The 11,062-nt window shown below is 40.6% G+C and overlaps 1 protein-coding gene across 5 annotated transcripts in view; it reads left to right on the plus strand.

Moving 5' to 3' along the window:
- plekhg2 (pleckstrin homology domain containing, family G (with RhoGef domain) member 2) overlaps positions 1-11,062 on the plus strand; it is a 115,452-nt gene that overhangs the window by 33,862 nt on the left and 70,528 nt on the right. The window contains exon 1 of one of the 5 annotated variants that reach the window (XM_061877726.1): positions 10,772-11,062. This exon is cut by the window's right edge and continues 244 nt beyond it. The exons of the other annotated variants lie outside the window; for them this stretch is intronic. The gene's annotated coding sequence lies outside the window, so the exon portion shown is untranslated. Of the gene's footprint in view, positions 1-10,771 lie in introns of those variants that run through there. 5 annotated transcript variants of the gene reach the window in all.

Genomic DNA, 11,062 nt, shown 5'->3' on the forward strand with positions numbered 1-11,062 from the left:
AGAAACAATAGTAGTCATAGACTACACTAAGGCAGGGGTGTCCAAACAACCTTCCCTCGTCATGGCCCAGAAAGAAAAAAAAAATCCACCAGCACAAAACGTCAACAAACAAGTCACACACAACACAACCTGCTCACTGAACTTTGTGGGTACAATAAAAATCAACCAACCAACATGAAACATTCTGAATTACACCCATTTAAATCAATTTCAAGGCATGATGGGGAAAAATGCAAAAAACTCTCTCCATACTGATCTATGTTTTGCCCATTTTAGCTGCTTGATATTTCTGATTGATTACAAAACTGTAAGGAAGCCGTCACAAAGTAAACAAGGTAGGAGTTTAACTTTTACATACTCTTAATATCCAATTGTATTAATTATTAATTATACATTTATTATAATATATATATATATACATATATATATATATATATATATATATACATATATATATATATATACATATATACATATATACACAGTGTATATACGCAGTAAGATGCGACCCCACCGTGACAACTATGACCATACACGGCAATTCTTGTAAAAAAAAATGTCACTCATATCTTGCTTTTGAGTATATTCTAATGAAATTAAAATAATTTTGATCAGTAGTTGGGAAGGAGTAGGACAAGCCAGCAGTAAAATTTATAATTTTTAACCAACTATTGGGTCAAGGAGCGCTAAATTGCACTACCCAATAGTTGGGTTGGGAATAACCCCACATTGTAGTGAGCATTACTCAGCTTTTGTGTTAAATAAATTCAACCCAATAGTTGGGTTATGAATCAACCAACATTGAGTTAGCATAACTCAACTTTGGGTTAAATAATTTAACCCAATAGTTTGGTTGGGAATAATAACCCAACATCAAGTTATAATAACTCAACTTTTTGGTTAAATAATTCAACACAAAAGTTGGGTTGAAAAAATTAACCCAAAACACTGAGTTAAAATAACTCAAATAAGGGGTACGTCCTTTTCTGAACTCAACAGTTGGGTTATTTTTTAACCCAACATTTTTTAGTGTGTACCCGGAGGTGCCACTGCACGCCTGTGTGTATCTTTTTTTTTTTTTACTGAAAAATATGTGCAGGTGTCCAGGGAATCAACTGTATTCATATACTGTGCAAACATTCCTGTGTTGTCGCACGTGTTATCAATGGCGTCCGGTGCCAAAAAATATGTTCATATATTTTGTTAGTTTCAAGAAAATCTGGAGGGAGAAACGACTGAAGCTTTGAAGCTCTCGGGTTTGCCAAGAGTTCAAGCTCGCAGATTGTGGAAGGGAGTTTCCTCCGGACCAGACGACACAAGGTAAACACTGTCAGGATGCGTGCACGTTTGTGCGCTCGCTGTGCCTCCTCAAACTTTAGGGGTCGTAGGTCGAGTGTGTGACGCTCCTGGCCTGATATACAGTGGAATGCATGATATCAGTGTAGGGTTGTACGGTATACCAGTATTAGTATAGTATACCGATATTAGTATAGTACCGCGATACTAATGAATCATATTCGGTACTATACCACCTTTAAAGACTACCGGTCTTCCACCCATTGGCGTCGCCACGCTTTAAGACATGGTTAGCTAGCTAGCAAGCTCGCGGTTGATGTCTAGCCGCAATCTGCAGTGTTGTAACTCCTTCTGGGTATTTTATCCTTGTCTCCATGGAGACAAGTCAAGTACATTTACTTCAGCAGTCCTCCCTGTAGAATGAGTGATGGCTATACATGCTTCACTACATACCACGACACACCGGAGTCATGACTGTTGACGTGATGAAATGATCTGGAATTGTTAAGGTCGGGACGAGGTTACTCTACAACCAATTATCAACCGTTAAGACAACCAACTTAGCTTTGAACACGCTACACATAAGTGAATAAATGCATACTTACTCAACAGTAAACTGTCACACTAAGTGTGGCAGTATGAACAACGCCAACACTGTCATAAACATGTGCCATATAGTGAAAGCACACTAAACAACAACGACAAACACATTTTGGGAGAATATTTGCACCGGAACACAACATAAACACTACAGAACAAATTCCCAGAATTCCCTGCAGCACCAACTCTTCCGGGATGCTACAATATAAACAAACGCCATTGGTGGATCTATACTTAACATCCACTTTAATGATACCAAATACAGGAGCGTATCTGGTCGATACTACTATGAGTACATCGATATTTTTTAGCATCGCAAAATCTTCTTTTGTTTTTTTTAAATGTATATTATGTTTATAAACTCAGGAAATATCTTTCCCTGGACCCATGAGGACTTTGAATAAGACCAATGTATGATCCTGTAACTACTTGGTATCGGATTGATACCCAAATTTGTGGTATCATCCAGAACTAATGTAAAGTATCAAACAACAAAAGAATAAGTGATTGTTACATTTTAACAGAAGTGTAGATAGAACATGTTAAAAGAGAAAGTAAGCAGATATTAACAGTAAATGAACATGTGGATTAATAATTCATTTTCTACCACTTGCCTTAATAATGTTGACAAATAGAATGAGAAATGAAACAATATGTTACTGCATATGTCAGCAGCTAAATTAGGAGCCTTGGTTTGTTTACTTACTACTAAAAGACAAGTTGTTCACTATTTTATTCAAGGACAAACTTGCAATAAGAAACATGTTTAATGTACCTTAAGATTTTTTGTTAAAATAAAGCCAATAATGAAATTTTTTGTAGTCCCCTTTTATTTAGAAAATTACCGAAAAGTGCAGAAATATATTTTGGTACCGGTACCAAAATATTGGTATAGGGACAACACTACAACAGTGTCATGCTGGCCATGCTTTGACCCTGAAAAGACAATTTGGGAGAAAAAAAACTTTCAGATCAGAAGTTAGCCAGCGAGGTTGACTGTAGTTTAATCATTTTTTTAGTCGCTGTCATCGCCTACCATGTGACTCAAAGAAGGGGGCGTTTTCTTGACTGTGTTCTGGAACGCGTTGGAACAAAGCTGTGGGGGGCTCAAAGGGCACACAAACATCTGCTTTGGTGCCGCCTCCCCCCAGCGCAAGGCCCTGCAAGTGTTCCCGAGGAAGTGTCGGAGCTTGTCGTCGGAGACGGAGGCGAGCGTGGCGTGAACATGCGTGATGATGTGATAACATGTTGTCAGGCGGCTGATGACAAGGCACAGCGCAGTAAAGTGGGATGTGTGCGTCACGTGACCGTGCGGCGAGGGAGCCACCATGACCATAATCACCACAGTGTGGAATCCTCTCCGCCGTTTAGAGGGGAATTCCAAGCTAGCACGGTAGCTTTGTCACACACTTGAGTCTTTTACCTCATGATTGTGAAACTTTCAACATCCCCAGAAAGTTCTTTTGGGTCATTAAAATGCTGATTTAGGGGGTAAAAAAATGTGGATCATGATGCTTGGAAGAGCTTGAACAGGTCCGTAGCAAGCAGGGGTGTGTGCTGAATTTACTACTTTTATAGGTACAGTCATGATCAAAAGTTTACATACATTTGTAAAGAACATAATGTCATGGCTGTCTTGAGTTTTCAATACTTTCTACAACTCTTATTTTTTTGTGATAGAGTGATTGGAGCACATACTTGTTGGTCATAAAAAAAACATTCATGAAGTTTGATTCTTTTATGAATTTATTATGGGTCTACTGAAAATGGGACCAAATATGCTGGGTCAAAAGTATACATACAGCAATGTTAAATATTTGGTTGCATGTCCCTTGGCAAGTTTCACTGCAATAAGGCGCTTTTGCAGCCATCCACAAGCTTCTGGCAAGCTTCTGGTTGAATTTTTGACCACTCCTCTTGATAAAATTGGTGCATATCAGCTAAATTTGTTGGTTTGCACCCAACTGCGCCCAAGACCCAACCTCCGGGCTGATGATTTTAAGTTGCCCTGGAAGTCTAAAAGTACAGAAATTTGGTACGGTTCAGTACTGAAATCGATTCACAGGTGGTACTGTATCGGTTCACATGTGACCTCTGACCTCCCTAATGTTCACAGTGTGGAAGTGAAAGCTGACCTAAAGCTGCAAACACTCCATATTTCCCTCACTTTCCACTTTTTGGATGTGTCCCAATACTTTTGTCCTCCTCCATCTGCTGAGAAAACCATCATGAGGACCCTTAAGTGTCCCGATGAGACATATTTCAGCTTTTCCCGACGTGGATCTATTTTCCCTTCTTAGATGCTGCTGCCCAGAGGAGAGCAGCTGAGAGGATCAAGCGGTTTTGTGTCGTCACGGCAGAGAGAAAAAGCCACACGTTGCTTCTTAGGAGCGTCAGTGTTCCGCTTTAAAAACGCTCAGGGAGACTTTGTCTGTTAGAACTCAATAAATATTAAGTTAAACTAGAAAATTCACGCAGAAATGACGCCGAATATCCGAATCCATGACTTTTACGTTTTAACATACAGAGTAATCCAAAAATCTTGTATAAAACATTAGAATGCTAACATTATCATACTAATATCAGAGACGTTTGCATACTACCAAGATGGTGGCAAGTATCCAAATACTTGCTTGACACCACCAAGTGTCAAAAACCATAATTTTTTTTACGATTAAACTTACAAAACTAGCTGGAGAGCTAGCATAAAACATGTATCTGCTAGCATTATTGTGCTAATATCAGAGACATTTGCATACTACTAAGATGGTGGCAAGTCTCCAAATATTTGCTTGACAGCACAGAGTGTCACAAATCATAATTTTTTAGGTTTAAACTTACAAAACTAGCTCAAAAGCTAGCGTAAAATGTTAGCATGTTAACATTATCATGCTAATATCCGAGACGTTGGGATACTACCAAAATGGTGTCAAGCATCTAAATACTTGCTTGACAGCGCCGAGTGTCACACACCATCATTTTTTAGGTTTAAGCTTACAAAACTAGCTAGAAAGCTAGCATAAAACATTAGTATGCTAACGTTTTCATGCTAATATCAGAGACGTTTGCATACTACCAAGATGGTGGCAAGTATCCAAATACACCTGTACTTGCTTGACAGCACCGAGTATCAAAAACCATCATTTTTTACGTTTAAACTTACAAATCTAGCTAGAAAGCTTGCATAAAACATTAATAGGCTTACGTTATCATGCTAACATCAGAGACGTTTGCATACTACCAAGATGGTGGCAAGTATCCAAATACTTGCTTGACAGCACCGAGTGTCACAAACTATAATTTTTTAGGTTTAAACTGACAAAATTAGCTCGAAAGCTAAAATCATAATTTCTTTAGGTTTATACGTACAAAACTGGTTAAAAAGCTAGCGTAAAACATTAGCATGATAACCTTATCATGCTAATATCATGGACGTTTGCATACTATTAAGATTGTGGCAAGTTTCCAAATACTTGCTTGACAGCACCAAGTGTCAAAAAACATACTCTTTTAGGTTCAAACTTACCAAACTAGCTAGAAAGCTAGCGTAAAACATTGGTATGCTAACGTTATCATGCTAATATCAGAGACGTTTGCATACTACCAAGATGGTGGCATCAATCAATCAATGTTTATTTATATAGACCTAAATCACAAGTGTCTCAAAGGGCTGCACAAGCCACAACGACATCCTCGGTTCAGATCCCACATAAGGGCAAGGAAAAACTCAACCCAATGGGATAATGAGAAACCTTGGAGAGGACAGCAGGTGTGGGACCCCCCCCCCGAGGGCGACCGGTGCGATGGTCGTCGAGTGGATCTAGCATAATATTGTGAGAGTCCAGTCCATAGTGGATCTAACATAGTAGTGAGAGTCCAGTCCATAGTGGATCTAACATAGTAGTGAGAGTCCAGTCCATAGTGGGGCCAGGAGCGGAGACAGGTCAGCAGCGCGGAAATGTCCCCAACCGATGCACAGGTGAGCGGTCTACCCCGGGTCCCGACTTTGGACAGCCGTATACTTGCTCGACAGACCCGAGTGTCAAAAAACAAAATCTTTTGGGTTTAAAATTACAAAACTAGCTTGAAAGCTAGCGTAAAACTTAAACCTTATGCTTATGTCAGAGACTCTGGCATACTTCCATGATGGCGCCAAGTATACAAATACTTAATCGACAGCACCACATTCTTTTCATCTCATATTTTCGACTTTTTATCTTTTATAATTACAATTTTTATCTAACAATTTAGACATTTTATCTCAAAACTAGGGCAGCACGGTGGAAGCGGGGTTGGTGCATGTGCTTCACAAAACAAAGGTCCTGAGTAGTCCTGAGTTCAATCCCGGGCTCGGGATCTTTCTGTGTGTAGTTTGCATGTTCTCTCCGTGACTGCGTGGGTTCCCTCCGGGTACTCCGGCTTCCTCCCACTTCCAAAGACATGCACCTGGGGATAGGTTGATTGGCAACACTAAATTGGCCCTAGTGTGTGAATATTGTCTGTCTATCTGTGTTGGCCCTGCGATGAGGTGGCGTCTTGTACAGGGTGTAGACCGCCTTCCGCTCGAATGCAGCTGAGATAGGCTCCAGCAACCCCGAAAGGGACAAGTGGTAGAAATGGATGGATGGATGGATCTCAAAACTATAATAGTTAAACAAAAAAACATTTTGCAGCACAAATGAACAGGACAAGTTTGGGGAGATTTTGACAAGGTAGGGGCCAGTTATGAATAACATGTTAATAACATCGAAACAATAAAAACTTGACCTCTTAAAAATATAATAGATAAAAAAAATGTGTCAGCTCAAATGAATGGGAAGAGTTTGAGGGGATTTTGCCAAGGTTGGGGGGGCTGATTATGAATAATAAAATTTTACTAAAAGAGAAAAAAAAAAAAATTGTACAGACCTAAAAAGTTTGCAGCAGAAACGAATGCATGTTATGAATAATAACATGTTAATAACATAAAAGCAAAAACTTTAACTACATTAAAAAAATATAATAGACAAAAAAAATAGACGCGTGCTTGCTAGACCTGCTAACTAGCACGGGAATACTTTGCCGGCTACATCCAGCGGCCTGTGAAGCAGGGGAGTATAGTAGCAGCGGGGGCCGTCTACGGAGCAGACGCCAGCGGTGTGATCGGAAACGCGGATGCCGAGCGGGGCTAACAACAAAGCAGAAGGCTAATCCCCACACAACACCACTTCCCTCCATCCTGAAGCCAGATTTAAATTGAAGATGCGAGACTACTGGTCTGGGTAAGGAGTCACTTAAATTAGAACACGTTTTTTCTGCTTTGATTGTTTCAGAGTTGGACATGTGTTCTACTGAGGTGGCAAACTATGATGCGTGCAGTTTATCAAAGCAACAAACAAACAATCGGAAAATTCCCGTCGTATCAATTCCTAGATATGGTCGTAATTATTATACTAAATGCACTGGGCATAATAAACACAACAACATTAATATTGCTACTACGGATAATTTGATCAAAAATTCCCTAAAACAGCCCACTACCTATAATATAGTTTTTTTAAACATAAGATCATTGTCTCCCAAAACGTTGTTAGTTAATGATATCATCAGAGACAACAATCTTAACGTCATCGGTCTCAGCAAAACCTGGCTTAAACCAAACGACTTTTTTGCGCTAAATGAGGCATGTCCTCCTAACTTTACACATGCGCATATTGCCCATCCTCCTAAAAGGGGTGGGGGGTCGCACTAATATGCAACGAAAACTTTAACCTTAGTCCTAACATAAATAATAAATATAAATCGTTTGAGGTGCTTACTATGAGGTCTGTCACACCGCTGCCTCTACACCTGGCTGTTATCTACCGCCCCCCAGGGCCCTATTCGGACTTTATCAATGAATTCTCAGAGTTCGTTGCTGATCTAGTGACACACGCCGATAATATAATCATAATGGGGGACTTTAATATCCATATGAATACCCCATCGGACCCACCGTGCGTAGCGCTCCAGACTATAATTGATAGCTGTGGTCTCACACAAATAATAAATGAACCCACGCATCGCAACGATAATACGATAGACCTAGTGCTTGTCAGGGGTATCACCGTTTCCAAAGTTACGATACTCCCGTATACTAAAGTATTGTCCCATCATTACCTTATAAAATTCGAGGTTCAGACGCATGTTCGGCAAGCTAATAATAATAATAACTGCTATAGCAGCCGCAACATTAATACGGCCACAACGACAACTCTTGCTGACCTACTGCCCTCGGTAATGGCACCATTCCCAAAATATGTGGGCTCTATTGATAACCTCACTAACAACTTTAACGACGCCCTGCGTGAAACCTTTGATGACATAGCACCGCTAAAGTTAAAAAAGGCTCCAAAAAAGCGTACCCCGTGGTTTACAGAAGAAACTAGAGCTCAGAAATGATTATGTAGAAAGCTGGAACGCAAATGGCGCACGACTAAACTTGAGGTGCACCATCAAGCATGGAGTGATGGTTTGATAACTTATAAACGCATGCTTACCTTAGCTAAAGCTAAATGTTACTCAAATCTCATCCACCATGATAAAAACGATCCTAAATTTTTGTTTAGTACGGTAGCATCGCTAACCCAACAAGGGACTCCTTCCAGTAGCTCCACCCACTGAGCTGATGACTTTATGCAATTATTTAGTAAGAAAATTGAAGTCATTAGAAAGGAGATTAAAGACAATGCGTCCCAGCTACAACTGGGTTCTATTAACACTGACACGATTTATATACGGCGGATACTGCCCTCCAAAATAGTTTCTCTCGTTTTGAGGAAATAACATTAGAGGAATTGTTACAACGTGTAAATGGAATAAAACAAACAACATGTTTACTTGACCCACTTCATGGGAAACTGATCAAGGAGCTCTTTGTATTATTAGGTACATCAGTGCTAAATATTATAAACGTATCACTTTCCTCGGGCACTGTTCCCCTAGCATTCAAAAAAGTGGTTATTCATCCTCTTCTTAAAAGACCTAACCTCGATCCTGACCTCATGGTAAACTACCGACCGGTGTCTCACCTTCCCTTTATTTAAAAAATCCTCAAAAATTGTTGCGGAGCAGTTAAATGAACACTTAGCGTCTAACAATCTATGTGAAACCTTTCAATCCGGTTTCAGGGCAAATCACTCCACGGAGACAACCCTCGCAAAAATGACTAATGATCTATTGCTAACGATGGATTCTGATTCGTCATATATGTTGTTGCTCCTCGATCTTAGCGCTGCTTTCGATACCGTCGATCATAATATTTTATTAGAGCGTATCAAAACACGAATTGGTATGTCAGACTTAGCCCTGTCTTGGTTTAACTCTTATCTTACTGATAGGATGCAGTGCGTCTCCCATAACAATGTAACCTCGGACTACGTTAAGGTAACGTGTGGAGTTCCCCAGGGTTCGGTCCTTGGCCCTGCACTCTTCAGCATCTACATGCTGCCGCTAGGTGACATAATACCCAAATACGGTGTTAGCTTTCACTGCTATGCTGATGACACCCAACTCTACATGCCCCTAAAGCTGACCAACACGCCGGATTGTAGTCAGCTGGAGGCGTGTCTTAATGAAATTAAACAATGGATGTCCGCTAACTTTTTGCAACTCAACGCCAAAAAAACGGAAATGCTGATTATCGGTCCTGCTAGACACCGACCTTTATTTAATAATACAACTCTAACGTTTGACAACCAAACAATTAAACAAGGCGACTCGGTAAAGAATCTGGGTGTTATCTTTGACCCAACTCTCTCCTTTGAGTCACACATTATAAGCGTTACTAAAACGGCCTTCTTTCATCTCTGTAATATCGCTAAAATTTCCTCCATTCTGTCCACTAAAGACGCTGAGATCATTATCCATGCGTTTGTTACATCTCGTCTCGATTACTGTAACGTATTATTTTCGGGTCTCCCCATGTCTAGCATTAAAAGATTACAGTTGGTACAAAATGCGGCTGCTAGACTTTTGACAAGAACAAGAAAGTTTGATCACATTACGCCTGTACTGGCTCACCTGCACTGGCTTCCTGTGCACTTAAGATGTGACTTTAAGGTTTTACTACTTACGTATAAAATACTACACGGTCTAGCTCCATCCTATCTTGCCGATTGTATTGTACCATGTGTCCCGGCAAGAAGTCTGCGTTCAAAGGACTCCGGCTTATTAGTGATTCCCAAAGCCCAAAAAAAGTCTGTGGGCTATAGAGCATTTTCATTTCGGGCTCCAGTACTCTGGAATGCCCTCCCGGTAAAAGTTCGAGATGCCACCTCAGTAGAAGCATTTAAGTCTCACCTTAAAACTCATTTGTATACTCTAGCCTTTAAATAGACTCCCTTTTTAGACCAGTTGATCTGCCGTTTCTTTTCTTTTTCTCCTATGTCCCACTCTCCCTTGTGGAGGGGGTCCGGTCCGATCCGGTGGCCATGTACTGCTCGCCTGTGTATCGGCTGGGGACATCTCTGCGCTGCTGATCCGCCTCCGCTTGGGATGTTTTCCTGCTGCCTCCGCTGTGAATGGGACTCTCGCTGCTGTGTTGGATCCGCTTTGGACTGGACTCTTGCGACTGTGTTGGATCCATTATGGATTGAACTTTCACAGTATCATGTTAGACCCGCTCGACATCCATTGCTTTCCTCCTCTCCAAGGTTCTCATAGTCATCATTGTCACCGACGTCCCACTGGGTGTGAGTTTTCCTTGCCCTTATGTGGGCCTACCGAGGATGTCGTAGTGGTTTGTGTTGTGGTTTGTGCAGCCCTTTGAGACACTAGTGATTTAGGGCTATATAAGTAAACATTGATTGATTGATTGAATTGCTGCATGAACAAATGAGACACATTTAAGGAGATTTTGACAAAGTGGGAGGGGGCTAGTTATGAATAATAACAAGTTGATAACATAAAAACAAAAACGTTAATTACATGGAAAATTAAATCGACAAAAACATTCCTGCACAACCACATTTTTGGTAATTTTGACAAGGCTAGATGGCTTCACATGCACAATGTTGACAGCACAAAAAATGGCAGTGTTATTTGCAGTGATGGGAGGGGCAACTTGACACAGGTTGACATATTGATGAAGTGTTTGGAGAGACGCCACCTGAGGGTTCTTGTTGTCGTCAGCACTGAGAAAGGGGCT

Source organism: Nerophis ophidion, linkage group LG18 (assembly GCF_033978795.1).
Source record: "Nerophis ophidion isolate RoL-2023_Sa linkage group LG18, RoL_Noph_v1.0, whole genome shotgun sequence".
Taxonomy (NCBI): Eukaryota; Metazoa; Chordata; class Actinopteri; order Syngnathiformes; family Syngnathidae; genus Nerophis; species Nerophis ophidion.